A 17,606-nucleotide genomic window follows, 5' to 3' on the forward strand; every position below is an offset into this window, starting at 1 on the left:
ATTCTGCCACTGAGCCCCGCCACATAGCCCGCCAATGTTTTGTTATGGGAATTTAAAATCCCTGCTCTACAATATGCCTTGATTAAAGTTATACTGACAAACCCAAGAGTCTCCAGAGTAAAGTGCCCAATTTGATGATATATTTTGAATGTTCTTTTTTACTTAATGAAAACAAGTAACAGGTATGTGATAAGAATTGAATTCAAATAGCCAAAGAGCTGCCATCTGGGAGATGCTTTGCATTCAAACATGGTATTTCAACAGATGGAACTGAGATGAATTAAGTAAATTATTGGGAGGAGTTTCTCTCATTAAACAAGTATTCTTAAATCATTATTTTTGTTCAATAACAGAGTGGGTTCCCTAGTGAAACAGCACCCTGTACTGTTTCAATCAGAAGCTCAGTGACCACACATATAGGATATTCTAGAAACAATTCTTGCACTTTTGAGACAAGTTAGACTTGGTGAGTTTTATGTTTCTTCAAACTCTAAAATTATTTGATATTTTCTTCTTCATTTCCTTCATTTCGAGCACAGATACATGCAAGTCTTCAACTCTTAACACACACATGCACAAAAACACAGGTTTCCTTGATTAGCTTCTTTTCCCAGGAATCTATCAACAAACTTACCAAAATACATTTCTTATTATGATATCATTCCTATCTGATATATACACTAATTCTCAATAACCCAATGAATGAAATCCTAAATTCTTATATTAACATAATGGCAGATAATTTCCCAAAGAAGCCTCTTCTGCAAAGTGAATCTGCAATTGCCCCGTGAGGAGGGAGAGTCAAACTGTCCTCCTCTAGAATCTGGGCTGGCTTTAGTGGTATATCACAAAACACAATGTAGATGCCATAGACATACAGTAGCTCTTTTTCCAAACTACCTCTGAACAATACTCAAGAGTCTTTATTATTACTCACTTTAAGTGCTAAGTGCCATTTATGCAATAATTTTCCTTTCCTGAAATTGCAGTGGACCTAGGACACTGGAATATTAGAGTACTAATCATGGCTTGGCTGAACCAAGAGTTAACAATGATAAAGATGATGGAAAGAGGAGGAGGGGCCAAGATGCAGCTTAGCAATGTGCGTGTAGTTTGTCCTCCAGAACAACTACTAAATAACCAGAAACAGTACAGAACAGCTCCTGGAGCCATGACAGTGACCGGACACACATCATATCCCAGTCTGGACCAGCTGGACCGGCTGCAAGCCTCCCCAGAACCGTGAGTTCCCCAAACCACAGCGGCTGTTGCCCGGCGCCCCTCCCCCACAGGCAACTTCCCAGAGGGAAAGGAAAGAGACTCTAACAGAAGCAGGGGTTGAGTCCAACCAAACACCAATTGTGGCATTAATTAACAAATTCTGACTACTAAAAATAGGCCCCCAGCTCAAGTCAGAGGTCTCTTATTGGGCTAACGGAAAAAGAGGAAAGGGGAGGAAACGGAGGTTTTTGTGGCTGTGTTCCTACAGAGACTTGGCTGCCTCTGGACTCAGCAGCGGGACTACTCGGGCTGCAACTGCCCCAGGCATAGGCAGAAACGGACTGCTTTCAGGGCTGTCTCCCACCTGTGCCTTCCCCAGGGGAGGGAAGAAGCCCAACTTAGGTGGAATCCCTCCCTCAAGGAATTAAGAACCCAGGACTTGGGAATTTGAAGCCATTAAAACCAGCCTACAACCACTCCTCTGTCTCCACCACGCCCCCAGCAGGGAGAGCCTTCCAAAGTTAAAGGTGCCGCAACATCTTTTGTTGGTGGGACCCACAGGCAGACAAGCGCCACATACTGGGCAGGATAAGAAAAACAGAGCCCAGAGACTTCACGGGAAAGTCTTTTAACCTGCTGGGTCTCACCCTCAGGGAAAACTGACGCAGGTGACTCCTTCCCCCTGATAGGAGGCCAGTTTAGTCTGGGAAAACCCGGCTGGAGTCTATAATACCTACGTAGACTCTCCTAAGGGTGTGGAGAGAAAAGGCATCATACAAGCAGGGCAAGAAACAAGAAAACAAGAACTGAAAAATTATCCTCTGTTAAACAAAACCTAAGCTAGAGGTCCAGAAAAAGCTGAACTGAAGGTCAAAGAACAGACAGAAAACAAACTCGTCTAGCAAGAAAACCCTAGGTAAGATAAGTGAAAGCAATCTCCAGAATAAACTAATGTCTAGACACCAGCAAAAAATAACAAATTACACCAGGAAAATTGAAGATATGGCCCAGTCAAAGGAACAAAACAACAATTCAAATGAGATACAGAAGCTGAAACAATTAATTCAGAATATACGAACAGACATGGAAAACCTCATAAAAAACCAAATCAATGAATTGAGGGAGGATATGAAGAAGGCAATGAATGAACAAAGAGAAGAAATGGAAAGTCTGAAAAAACAAATCACAGAACTTATGGGAATGAAAGGTACAGTAGAACAGATGAAAAAAACAATGGAAACCTACAAGGTTAGATTTGAAGAGGCAGAAGATAGGATTAGTGAACTGGAGGACAGAAAATCTGAAATTCGACAAGAAACAGAAACTATAGGGAAAAATATGAGCAGGGACTCAGGGAACTGAATGATAGCATGAAGTGCACAAATATACGTGCTGTGGGTATCCCAGAAGAAGAGAAGGGAAAAGGAGGAGAAAAACTAATGGAAGAAATTATCACTGAAAATTTCCCAACTCTTATGTAAGACCTACAATTGCAGATCCAAGAAGTGCAGCACACCCCAAAGAGAATAGATCCAAATAGACGTTCCCCAAGACACTTACTAGTCAGAATGTCAGAGGTCAAAGAGAAAAAGAGGATCTTGGAAGCAGCAAGAGAAAAGCAATCCATCACATACAAGGGAAAGCCAATAAGACCATGTGTAGATTTCTCAGCAGAAACCATGGAGGCGAGAAGACGGTGGGATGATATATTTAAATTACTAAAAGAGAAAAACTGCCAACCAAGAATTCTATACCTAGCAAAACTGACCTTCAAAAATGAGGGAGAAATTAAAACATTTTCAGACAAAAAACCACTGAGAGAATTTGTGACAAAGAGACCAGCTCTGCAAGAAATACTAAAGGGAGCACTAGAGACAAATACGAAAACACAAAAGAAAGAGGTATGGAGAAGAGTGTAGAAAGAAGGAAAATTAGATATGACATATACAATCCAAAAGGCAAAATGGTAGAAGAAAGTACTACCTGTACAGTAATAACATTAAATGTTAATGGATTGAACTCCCCAATCAACAGACATAGACTGGCAGAATGGATTAAAAAACAGGATCCTTCTATATGCTCTCTACAAGAAACACATCTTAGACCCAAAGATAAACATAGGTTGAAAGTGAAAGGTTGGGATAAGATATTTCATGCAAATAACAACCAGAAAAGAGCAGGAGTGGCTATACAAATATCCAACAAATTAGACTTCAAATGTAAAACAGTTAAAAGAGACAAAGAAGGATACTATGTACTAATAAAAGGAACAATTCAACATGAAGACATAACAATCATAAATGTTTATGCACCGAACCAGTATGCCCCAAAACACATGAGGCAAACACTGCAAACACTGAAAAGGGAAATAGACACATCTACCATAGTAGTTGGAGACTTCAATTCCCCACTCTCATCAATGGACAGAACATCTAGACAAAGGATCAATAAAGAAATAGAGTATTTGAATATTACAATAAATGAGCTAGACTTAACAGACATTTATAGGACATTACACCCCACAACAGCAGGATACACCTTTTTCTCAAGTGCTCATGGATCATTCTCAAAGATAGACCATATGCTGGGTCACAAAGCAAGTATCAACAAATTTAAAAAGACTGAAATTATACACAACACTTTCTCAGATCATAAAGGAATGAAGTTGGAAGTCAATAATAGGCAGAGCACCAGAAAATTCACAATGCATGGAGGCTCAACAACATACTCTTAAACAACCAGTGGGTCAAGGAAGAAATTACAAGAGAAATCAATAAATATCTCGAGGTGAATGAAAATGAAAACACAACATATCAAAACTTATGGGACACAGCAAAGGCAGTGCTAAGAGGGAAATTTATTGCCCAAAATGCCTATATCAAAAAAGAAGAAAGGGCAAAAATTCAGGAATTAACTGTCCACTTGGAAGAACCAGAGAAAGAACAGCAAACTAACCCCAAAGCAAGCAAAAGGAAAGAAATAACAAAGATTAGAGCAGAAATTAATGAAATTGAGAACATGAAAACAATTGAGAAAAATCAATAAAACCAGAAGCTGGTTCTATGAGAAAAACAATAAGATTGATGGGCCCTTAGCAAGATTGATAAAAAGAAGAAGAGAGAAGATGCAAATAAATAAGATCAGAAATGGAAGAGGAGGCATAACCACTGACCCCACAAAAATAAAGGAAGTAATAACAAAATACTATGAACAACTTTACGCTAATAAATACAGCAATGTAGATGAAATGGACAAGTTCCTAGAAAGGCATGAACAACCAACTTTGACTCAGAAGAAATAGATGACCTCAACAAACCAATCACAAGTAAAGAAATTGAATCAGTCATTAAAAACCTTCCCAAAAAGAAAAGTCCAGGACGAGATGGCTTTACATGTGAATTCTACCAAACATTCCAGAAAGAATTAATACCAACCCTGCTCAAACTCTTCAAAAAAATTGAAGTGGAAGGAAAGCTACCTAATTCATTCTATGAAGCCAACATCACCCTCATACCAAAACCTGGCAAAGATATTACAAAAAAAGAAAACTACAGACCAATCTCTCTAATGAATATAGATGCAAAAATCCTCAACCAAATTCTAGCAAATCGAATCCAGCAACACATTAAAAGAATTATACATCATGACCAAGTAGGATTCATCCCAGGTATGCAAGGATGGTTCAACATAAGAAAATCAATTAATGTAATACACCATATCAACAAATCAAAGCAGAAAAATCACATGATCATCTCAATTGATGCAGAGAAGGCATTTGACAAGATTCAACATCCTTTCCTGTTAAAAGAAATCACAGAAGACCTAAATAGATGGAAGTGCATACCGTGTTCATGGATTGGAAGACTAAATATAGTTAAGATGTCAATTCTACCTAAATTGATTTACAGATTCAACGCAATACCAATCAAAATCCCAACAACTTACCTTTCAGAAATAGAAAAACCAATAAGTATGTTTTTTTTTGTTTTTTTTTTTTCCTCCAACCAGATTTATTGAGCATAAAAAAAAAAAAAATCTATATACAAAGTGCCCTGGACCTGCTGCTTCAAAACAAGATACTTTCTTACCAACATTTTGATAGGTCAATCCATACAGTGTCAAAAAAGCATTTACTGTAAAATAAATAGAAAAATGCCCAATACACATTACATGATGATCTAACTACTGGAGGTTTAATAGTTCTGTAAGATAGTTAACATAAGGAGAACTGAGACCCAATGAAAGGCTGGAGAATTGATATGAACCGTCAAGAGGCCATTTTGTGCACTGCCACAGTGATGCCATCACGTTTCTGGATCATAATGTTCCCACTATCTGATTCTAGACATACCACTGGAATATGAGTGGGGTCAGAAGTTAGCTTAGCTGCTTGCTGGGCTAGAACTGATATCACCCCAGCATGCTCATCTGACAAAGTCCCACGGCAGCCCAGATTGAGTCCTTGTGAATCTGTGCACAGGACGCCAACAATTGATGGATTCTTCATTGTGTCCTCCAAGTGCTCCTCCAAAGTCTCCTCCATTCCGCTGGCCGCCCGCAATCACTCAGCCTTTTTTTTGGGTGGGGGGGGAAGGGGGAATAGAAATAGGGTAAGATATTGGGTAATTGGAGCTGAAGGGATACAGACTGTGCAACACAACTAGATACAAAAACTCAGAAATGGACAGCATAATACTACCTAACTGTAATATAATTATGTTAAAACACTGAATGAAGCTGCATGTGAGAATGATAGAGGGAGGAGGGCTGGGGGCATAAATGAAATCAGAAAGAAAGATAGATGTTAAAGATCGAGATGGTATAATCTAGGAATGCCTAGATTGTATAATAATAGTGAAATGTACAATGTACAAATTTTAAAAATGTTTTTGCATGAGGAAGTACAAAGGAATGTCATTATTGCAGGGTGCTAAAAATAGATGGTAATTAATATTTTAAAATGTCACCTTATGTATGAGACTAAAGCAAAAAATGTTTATCTGTTACAAAATTTATATTTTGACTTAGTGCATTTCCTAATATAACTTATGTAGATAGTTTGATTGAACACCATAAGGACTTGGAATCTCAGGTAGGACATGAGATTTTGTTGGTTTGTCCAGAGTGATGCCTCAATAAATCCCAGAGTGATTCAATCATTGAGTGGAAAAGTATTTGCAAAGTCCCCTTCGGGGAATGGTGAGAGCTGGAAGAAATTCAACTTCCCCAAGTTGAATTCTTGATATTCTCACCAGCAGTGTGGACAACCAAAGCTATAGGCTGAGCCCCCAGTCTTGGGGTTTGTTCATATAAAACTTAACCCCACAAATGATAGGTCAAGTCTACTTAAAATTTAGGCCTAAGAGCCACCCCCAAGAGAGCCTCTTTTGTTGCTCAGATGTGGCCTCTCTCTCCAGCCAACATGAAGAGCAGTCTCACCACCCTCCCCTTCTCTGCATGGGACATGACTCCCAGGGGTGTGGACCTTCCTGGCAACATGGGACAGAGACCCTGGAATGAGCTGAGACTCAGCATCAAGGGATTGAGAAAAAACCTAGAATGAGCTGAGAATTAACATCAAGGGATTGACAGAACCTTCTCGACCAAAAGGGGGAAGAGTGAAATGAGACTAAGTGTCAATGGCTGAGAGATTCCAAACAGAATCGAGAAGTTATCCTGGAGGTTATTCTTACACATTAAGTAGATATCACCTTGTTGTTCAAGATGTAATGGAGAGGTTGGAGGGAACTGCCTGAAAATGTAGAGCTGTGTTCCAGTAGCCATGTTTCTTAATGATGATTGAATAATGGTATAGCTTTCACAATGTGACTCTGTGATTGTGAAAACCTTGTGTCTGATGTTCCTTTTACCTACCATATCAACAGAAGAGTAGAACACATGGAATAAAAAATAAATAATAGGGGGAACAAATGTTAAAATAAATTTAGTTTGAAATGCTAGTGATAAATGAAAGCGAGGGGTAAGGGGTATGGTATGTATAATCTTTTTTTTTCTGTTATCGTTTTATTTCTTTTTCTATTATCTTTTTATTTCTTTTTCTAAATCAATGCAAATGTTCTAAAAATGATGAATATGCAACTATGTGATGATATTAAGAATTACTGATTATATATGTAGAATGGAATATCTTAATGTTTTTTGTTTGTTAATTTTTTTTAATTAATAAATAATTTTTTTTTAAATGATAAAGATGGTACAAATTGAGCAGGGATTTGGGAAATACACATATCTCTACACTTACAGGATTTAAAATTCAGGATTGAAGACCTGCTGATCTTGTACTATGTGATGAATTCAATTCTTTCATTCCACCTAGGAACAGTTAAAAAAAATTCTTCGAAGAGTTCATTCTTCATTCCAATGATGGAAAAAAAAGTCACTGAATTTCAGCCATTGTCTTATATTATCATTCAAAAGAAAATAGTCATTTAACCATACTGTCTTTAACAATTACTAGACCATTTAAGAGAAATGCAAAATGTTGAACACTTAAGAATACACACAAGGCAATTTAAGTTAAAAAAAAAAAAAAAAAGCACAGCTATCCTCTGAGACAATAAAATTAATGTGATGGTAATTAAACTATATGACCAAAACATGATTATGAAAAACAAAATTGTTCCTGGTAGGAATCTGAGCTCCATATAAGCAACTTCTTTTGACCATTAACTAAAGTTTAATCTAAATAATAGAATTGTTAGGTCGGGGGAACGGGGAAGGGCACTGCAACTGGAGCTGCAGAAGCTGTGTTGCCCCTCCCAGCCTGACTTTCAGAACTAATGAACCACCCCTTCCAGACATCACCTGACCTCCATCCTTAAAAGCTTCCCATGACGAAGCCCACATGTGCACTCACCTCCCTCCATCTTGGGTTTGGTGAGTTATGCCCGGAAACACAGAAATAATCCCCCCCCCCCCACTTTAAATTTCCTGGTGTACCTTTCTTCTTTCTCACCTTTTTGCCTCCTAAACCTTTCAAGAATGTTTTAAACAATATTAAAAACACACATGGGCCCAAGATGGAGTGGCCTATGCTAAACCTGTCAGCAAGCCAAAATTTTACCTATTTCCTCTTTCTTGTAGTGCTGGGCTTCCCCCAGGACCAGAAAACGAAGGTCAACTATTCATCATCTGCCCACTTCAGTTTAGCAGGTGTATCCTGGGCTCTCTGGTTTGAGATTAGTCAAATAAGGATAAGCATCTTGATGTAGCCAAGAGTCATTTACACTGCTAGCTTCCTTGTTGGTTGTGATAAACTGTCTACATAAACCCTGCCCTTTCCACCCCGCTGTGGAGCTCCCCTCTATTTCCTGGATGGAATGCTGCCAGATGCATGAATCACGCAGTAAGGCTGGGAGATCATAAATTTCATTTTGTTAAAAGTTTTTATTTTTTCAACAACAATTTTAAGCATTCTACACTTTTCGATACTACTACCTAACAAAATTATACAATCATTGGGAGTTTTGCCATGTCATTTAATTTTATTAGAAATTATGGAATTCTGAAACTACACAAAGAAATTAGTTACTACTAATGCAGATGAAAATCTGTTTAAACCTCACAAGTTTGAAAAACAGCATGCTATATGAATAGCCAATGTTATATCATTACTCTTTAATTTTTTTATGTGGATTTTTCAAAGTTAGGAAACATAACTAATCCTTTTAGAGTGCTGTAAACAGAAACGATTGTGGCATAGACCACTTGTGTGCAGATGCAGGCCAAAGAAGAAAGGGGGAAATGACCTGAATTTCCTTCTTTAATTATTATAAAAGACCTTTCACCTACATAGCTGCTACTTGGGCCTTCGACAGAGTATTAACAGCATAGAAGGGCTAAGAAGGGATTCCCCAGGTTAGCAGGAAGTAGTCTAATTTTCTTTTTTAACCATGTTTGATCAGGGTACAGAAAAACAGCAAGTTCCTGACAGAGAAAGCCTGCAGCAATTTTAATGACAGAAAAAAACTAACAATAATTAAGTAATGTATAAACAACGCAGTCAGTGAAATAGTTTTACTTAATCCAAGAGAAGAAAAAAATAAATCAAATGGGGTAGGCTTCAATGATGATTGATAATAAATACTAATTCTTATTATGATCAAACAGAATACCCCCCACACACACACACACACACAAACACAATTGCCTTAATCATTCAATTAAGTTGGGGAGTAAATTCTAAGGATTTAATCTGGCCCAAAGTTAAGAACAATTGAAATTCCAAACTGTAACACCATACTCTGAAACATAGGTTATTGAGCATTCCATTATTTTTCAAACTGACTTAGAACTGTCTTAGGGTCCCATTCAATAGATCCACAGGAAGTCCAATATCATATGCACAGCAAAGGCTCTTAACTGTTTCTTCCCTGGCCAGATTGCCACTCCGAGCAGGAGAGCACGGTGTGGTCGCCATGCTGCCTCTCCTCCTTGGCCTTTGAGCTGGCTGCTGTAGGATTCTACCCCTCCATCATCTGCCCAGTTCTGCTGGGCATTGCTGACCCTTGGGTTTGTTTGTACAGTTCCTTCTCTATGCCAGCACTTTTTCTACAAATGGGGTGCTCAAGGGTCATTCCACTCCTCTATGACAGGCTTGGCTATGGATGTCCCTCACTTGGGCTCCCATGACCAGAAACTTAGTGTCCAATCCTTTCTCCACCACACTGCTACATGGATCATCCTTAACAGCCTCTTCATACAGGGAAAGGAGGAAATAAGGAATAGAAAAATGTCCAAACTGCAATTATCCCATTTCTTATAGACAGATAAGCTTCTGGGCATCATCTGGGCAGACAAAAATAAGGAGACCTGAAACTTACAGCAAATATTTTCATTTATTCTCAGTACAGAGCCCAACCACAACAACATGTAAGAAAGTATAATCAACTATTTTGTAATAAACAATTAAATATTTAAAGCAGAATCGTGGCTAATCAGGATATCGTCAGTGTCTACATTAAGAATACCTATAGAAATCACACCTATTTCTATATTCTGGTGACAGCATACTTAAAATTCAGGAAAGTATTTTATGACTTTTAAATAATTATACATAAAAAAAAGTAATGATGAAAAATTTACAGTCCTCCATAATTTCAGACATCTTTGAAAATCAGTTAAAAACCACTGGATAATCAAACACAGATTGCAAAATATTCCTGGGCCTTTTAACTGTAGAATATTTAATGAGGTTCAAACAAAGTATTGTGCCTATCATTTATCAATTTACATGAGTCATTAGAAATCACATAAGCAGGTGTGGTTTCAGAAAAATGCATTTCCATAGATGAGAAGATGGGTAGTAATTTCAGTGAATAAATGAATAAATGCGATTATCTAACTAAATGTGACAGACTGACTGTGTAATTAGAAGATGTAATTACACACTATTCCTGAATTCTTGAAGTATCCCTCTTCATATATATCTTTTTTGTGTGTGGCTAAAGTATTTTATTAAACTAAGTATATAATTTGCAAATGCTTTTATAGGAAATTTTAAAGGCAAAATTATAAAAAAATTTAATAAAAAGTACAGACTTAACAGCAAAATTATATTTTCTTTAGAATACAAATAAAACATTTTGTTTTTGATATACTGTCTGAAAATTTTATAATATATTCTCCAACTGATAGCTGCAATATTGTACTTTAACAACAAGTCTAATGGTTAATTCAACCACTTATAATAACAGGTTCATCATTTGGATCATAAGAATCAATTGCTCAATTTTAAGGAGAATAATAAAATTTGTCATCATATAACATGAAGTTGTAAAAACCTCTTCAAGATATAGATATTTTCTAGCCTTGATTCTCTATTAAATTCTGCAAATAGGAATTAAGTAACACTGTAAACTTGAATTACATTTTAAAAATAAGCACCATTAACATGCATTCTACATAAATTTATTCTGTATTTTAAATTACACTTTTTTGCCACATAAACATCTAAATGTTTTCTTTACCATGTAAATCAAAATAGACAATATTTAACCACTACACAGAAATATTATCAAACTTCACCTTATTGTACAATGGAAAAGCACTTTCTTCATATATATCTTAACGCAAACTTGTGAACATACAAAATACAGTAGAAAACTGCTTCCAAGAGTATGTGTTATGGGACAGCAGATCCATGAGATATTAGTACTGCTTGTGTGAAAATAGGACCAGCCCCTTAGTTCAGAAAGTTTAAGTGTGGATTAAGCAAAACTAAGTAGATTAATTTACCATGCAATAACTTAGAAAATTGTCAGGGTTTGCTGTGAATCACCAACAGGGGTTATTTAGTTTTCAACATTTCTTTAAAGTGAAGAATTCTTACATATTCCATATACCTCTTGTCTGATATAAAATTCCCCTGAACATTTCAGTTCTAACCTTATCCAGTGCTGTTCAATAGGGTAGAGACACAAGCCACATGTGGCTACCGGCACTTTAAATATGACTAGTACAAATTGAGACATTCTGTAAGAAGAAATATACAACAGATTTCAAATATTTAGTACCAAAAAAAGTAAAATGTTTTATTAATACTTTCATGTTGATTACATTTTAAAATGATATTTTAGATATATTGGGTTTAATAAAATATATTACTAAAATTAATCTCACCTGTTTCTTTATAATTTTTAAAATGTAGCTACTAGAAAACTTAAAGTTAGCACATGGCTCTTATTGTGTTTCCACTGAACAACACTGGCCAACACCACCCATTTATAAAATGTTTATAATTATCTTGCGCTTCTTTTCCTTAACTATTTGGTATGCTCCTTTGAGGCAGGCGCTTACATCCCATAAAGAACCTTGGAACGTTTACATGCTATGAACATATATAAATACCCTTTGGTTTATTTTATCAAATAGAATTTGAGTTACTTATTTTAATTCGTAGGCCGATTCTTTGATTAGAGTTTAAACTTACCTTTGGAATGGTGAGGGGATGGCAATGTCAAAGCTCTATAAAACCTTTACAATATGCTACAAGAATTTACTTATTGAGAAAAATTGAGGAATTTTTGTCAAACTCCTCACATTTCTAGACAGTGTTTTGATGAAGTTATGGACTCTATTTTGGAACATTTTGGGGAAATATGTGTATTTTATTATACTACATATGTTAAGTAAAAATTCCTGCTGATTATCCTTACAGACTATGAAATTCTTGAGAACAGAATATTTTCAATTCATCTCTACTTTAATAAAAAGTACCATCAAAATGGTACCTAGTAGAAGATAGTAGAAATAGATTAGTAGATCACTATATAAGGTCTCCTGGTAATATAAATACCATGTTTAGAAAGAAAAAAACTTTCCCAATTCCAATTATTTCATATTACTATACATCTATTTTTTAGGCTAACGATAAACAGTAAGCATATCTGTTTGCTAAGGAATTATCATAACTTTCTTGCAATAGGTGTAGCAAGCTCCTGAATGGCTCTTGTTTATAAGCAGAGAGGGCATCTCTGCTTTTTACATGATTTTCTAGTTGCAGAAAGGATTTTCTAATTTAAAAAGACATCTTCAAACAAATATCAAGATATTTTCACCATCAATTATTATTCTGGGTTAAATTATTAAAGATTCCTTTGAAAATACTGATATGCCATCCAGGAAAAAATATTGCAGTAAGCCATTATGAAATATATAATCCTTAACAGAATGTAGGAAGCAATCTCAAAAGGAATTAAATCTGAGTCAGGGTTGTGTTTACTTTGAGAAAAATATTTTAGGTGTGGAATGGAACCGGGACATGGATTTTAGTAAAGGTATATACTATGCCATAGGATTCAGTTTTGAGGGACAGGGTTCTAGGAGGCAGGTTCTCAGTGTTCAGAAAGGGAGTGTATTGGTGGAGGTAGTGGGGGCAGCAGGATTGGTAATGAAATGAGAACAATATTGCATTAGAGAAAGATACCATGAATTTGAACCCTTACTCTTCCACTTATTTGCTATACGTTTGGCAAAATACCTAAAGAGACCTAGGATTGCTTTGCTGTAAGAACCAAATGTTAATGCTTGTGAGCATTTGAAATAATATATTTAAGTAAGGAGACTGGGACATCACAGTTTTCAACAAATGATAACTATTATTACTACTGTAAGTAAAGGGTGAAAAATATTAAAATCTCTTTTAAATCATGTTCACAAATTTTGCAAATGCCAGGACTTGAGGTCCTTACAGTTCTGAAGAAATGCTGTCTTGGTATTGCTCTTAATTTCTTAAAAAAAATAAAAAAGGATCAAAAATATTATACCCCCAGCAAATTATAAAGAAGAAACTGCAGCAAAATTATATCAATGGTCTATTCCATTGATATAGTACACACATACAAATCCACTGAGTACAGTGATCCAAAACTATCATTGTTTTAGAGAAGTAACAAATCAACAATTAATTCTAACATTATGAAAGCAAAGTGGCATGGATATAAAAAAATATGAAACTGGTTTTCTCCTGTACAAGAGCAGGAGCACATCGTAAATTAGACAAAGCACAGTGTTTTACACCAATCATAATTCTTGGCTAAGAGTAAGTAATAGCAGTTAAGATTCTAAAACCAAAGCTTTGCCTATTCTATATTAGTTACTGCATGTTACATCATTTCAGAGAGAGAAACAATGTCTAAGTGCTAACATGAAATAAATTAAACACTAATTATTTAACCTAGACTCCATATATCCAAAGTCTCCCACCATACTCTTTTTTTTTCCTTCTATTGAAATGAAAGAAAAAGGAGAGGACTGGAAAAGTGATTATGTTTAGCTGGGTTTACCTAAAGGTTTAATTATAAAATATTTTTTCTTTTAGATAGATAGGAAAATTGTTACATCTTAACAAAATTATTAGCATAGAAAAACCTATAGTAAATTTTATTAGAAGGATAGATATACTTTTGGAAAGTCAAAAGGATGATTAAATGACTTACGGAATTTTCAGGAAATATTACCAGTTTTTCTGTGTTTCTCATTTGAAGAAAAGGGAAATAAGAACAGAAGTCCAATACAGTATTAGATAAATTCTGCTATTACAATATTCACAAAATATTTAAATATTTATTGTATTGACCCATGATATTAAAAAAATTTTCTGGGTTATAATGTTTCCTTCTGTTTTTAAAGTATGTTAAGTTGAGCGACCTCAGAAAGAGAAAAAAGAAAAGATTCAAATTTCAAACCCATTTCAAAATCACTACTTATGAAGCTGAAGAATTCTAAGTTCAGCTTGGTACAGCAATGGATTCCCTACAAAATATCAGGATAATCTGAATCTAATTTAAAATATCAGAACATTTTAAAAATTTAATGTTAGAAAAAGAGGTTAATTAAAAGAGTGACAATTTATTTTTCCGTAAGTGAAAGATAAACCTGTTCAAACGATGGGTTTAAATTCTAGCCAAAAATGATGCTTAACACAAATATAGTCATAATAAGTAGAAGTATTTGAATTTTCTAATCGACATCAAGGTACATATGCTAAAAAAGCTACAGTGTCCATGCAAAGCTTGTTGATAAATAATTCTGAAAGGAATTTGATTTTTGATTTTTCATCACTTTTTCCAAAGGAGGAGCTCTTTATGGATTGATGGATTTATACATTACTATCAAAAGTTCTCTTACATGACTGATTTCAAATAGTTCTTTTGAAACTTAAAGGTCAATAAACATCCCTTTTAGTGCTGACTGATGATGGTGAATTTAGGTTTTCTATGAAAGCTGAATACTTGTAGTGCTGAAATTTACCAAGATGAAATTCACTGAAATTTCATGTTACGCCCAACATAAAGGTCTCCATTTGTAACAGTAAGGGTCACAAAACATTTCACCATAATACAGAAAGCTTTTTAAAAATCTGTTTCTATTCCTATCATGACAAAGCACCAACACAGTACCTGGCATTTCACTGTCATCTCTGAGATCAGAAAGGAAACTATAATTATTTCAAATATTCAAAGGTAATGCTTCATATGCTATGACTTGAAAAAATTGAATGTACAAGGCAATAAGGTTACATAATTTTTAAAAAATCCCTTTTATGAAAGAGTGATAGACATGCCCATAAGTAAAATTAAATGCTTGAAAGCTCAGTAAAAGCTGCTTGGTTTGAGATGGTTCACTTATTATTTTAAGGCAGTTAGGTAATGCAACCAAAGTCTTTCATTTCAACCTTTCCTATCCTTTATATGAGAATATTTCCTATGTTCCTGAAACTCACAGAACCTAATATGCTTCAAAATTTTTTTACTAGACTTTCTTCAAAGGAATAATTGAGTATATACTAAGATTATATGACATAACTATGCTGAAACTTTTTTTATGCTCTTTATGTGTTTTTATGATCTGTTCTTGGTTTAGCTAGTAAGCTTAGAGCTTCCAACGTTTTAGCATTTTTTGAAACATAAAGTTTGCTTTTATTTGACCAATCTATTAATCTTTGCCTTTCCATCTATCCACAAATATTGCACAGTGGTAAATTAATAGCATCAATTAAGAAGAACACAAAAATAAGATCAGATATTCAATAATGTTCTGTATATACATAAGAAAAATTATATATATACAGTACAAAGTTATTTATCAGAATTCAGACTTTCTAGTCATAGATTTTTTTTTGACATCAGCATGTTCTTATCTTTCTAGGTATCTGTTTTAGTTTGCTAATGTTACTGGAATGCAATATACCAGAAATGGATTGGTTTTTATAAAAGGGAGTTATTAAATTACAAGTTTACAGTTCCAAGTCCTTAAAAATATCCAAACTAAGGCATCTAGAGAAAGATACCTTGACTTTAAAGAAAGGCTGACATCTGTCACATGGGAAAGCACATGGCTGGTGTCTGCTGGTCCTCGGTTTCATCTCTTAGCTTAACATCTCCTGAGGCTTGAGATTTCTTCTCTTTAAGCATCTGTGTCCTGTTTTATACGGCTTCTCTAAGTATCTCTGTTGGCACTCTAAGCATCTCCAAATATCTATGTCTTAGCTTGCTCCCAAAATGTTTCCCATTTCAAACGACTTCAGTAAACTAATGAAGACCCACCTTGAATGGGTGAGGCCACACCTCGATGGAAATAATCTATTCAAAATACATGTCACATCTCCATGCAAGCAACCTAATCATAAGGTTCTGTCCTAAACAGTAGGTCTGCCCCCACAAGACTGGGTTAGGATTAAGATACATGGCTTTTCTGGGGTACATAACAGTTTCAAACCAGCAAGCATCCAATTGTGAATACTAATCCATTGGATCCACAAAGGCAACCCAAATAAATACCCTAACATATTCCAAAAGATCTTAATTATTGTTAGTTGAATGGATAACAGAATGCTTACTAAATATACCATTGATACAATATAAATATTCAAATTTTCAACATGCTTATCAATTCCATTTAATATTCTACATTGAAAATGATGTTGAAGTCTTAATTTCAAAATTTCTAGCACATATTTTTAACTCCCTGGATTAAACTCCACGGACTTTTTCAGCATTTATTGACATCAATGGATACTTTTCTTTTCTATTTTTTCTATTTTTTAGTCCTTTTAATAAAAGTAGGGGCATGTTAAAAAAAAGCATAACTGTCTTCCTATAGATTTATTTATTCTAAGCTTTTTAATGACCTATATTTGAAAACTAACTGGAATATTGTTATTAAGCAAAAAATATTAAGTGGCTTTCTCAGATTGCATTCAAGCAAGCACAGCTATAGATGAGATAAAAGAACTATGTAATTAGGTGATCAAATTAAGTAATAATAATTTTCAAGAATATGCATCTCAGATTTACAGTTCCCTAAATGCTTTGATATCTATTACCCTTACTTAATGTAACAACTCCAAGCATACAAACTGTCTCCAAGGTCCCCAGTGTTTTTGTTTTAAAATTTAGTTCAATTACAAATTCAATGCTTTTATCACCATGTTAGGCACTGGACCTCTGGGCAATACAATATACAAAGGATAACCATAGATTTATCAGTCACTTAGCAACTCTACATATTTATTGAACACCAACTATCTGCCAGGCACCTGCTATACACTTACTGTTTGTGAACAAGAATGACCTGCCCCTACCTTCAGAGAATATATAGGAAACTGGATCTTTTATAGGAGCCTTAGAACCAGTCTTATTATTCAAAATTATGTATCCAAGGCTCCAGCATACAAGCTTTTTCACAAATAAACTAAACATGGATGCTATAAAATAATGAGAAGTTGCTGTCCTCAATACATAAGAATTGCTCCTGAGATTCTCAATGGGGTGTCATTTGCATGCTGGGGTGATAATAGACATCATAATGCTTTAATTTTAAAGTTTGAGTTATATAAAGTATACAAAAGCTGTTCTCTGGAA

General features: G+C 35.1%; 1 protein-coding gene and 1 pseudogene across 4 annotated transcripts in view; both read right to left on the minus strand.

Moving 5' to 3' along the window:
- The window catches only part of CCSER1 (coiled-coil serine rich protein 1), a 1,450,145-nt gene that overhangs the window by 1,376,584 nt on the left and 55,955 nt on the right, over window positions 1-17,606 (minus strand). The window lies entirely within an intron of this gene.
- Window positions 5,393-5,958, minus strand: LOC143668246 (ragulator complex protein LAMTOR5 pseudogene; annotated as a pseudogene).

Source organism: Tamandua tetradactyla, chromosome 24 (genome assembly GCF_023851605.1).
Source record: "Tamandua tetradactyla isolate mTamTet1 chromosome 24, mTamTet1.pri, whole genome shotgun sequence".
NCBI lineage: Eukaryota > Metazoa > Chordata > Mammalia > Pilosa > Myrmecophagidae > Tamandua > Tamandua tetradactyla.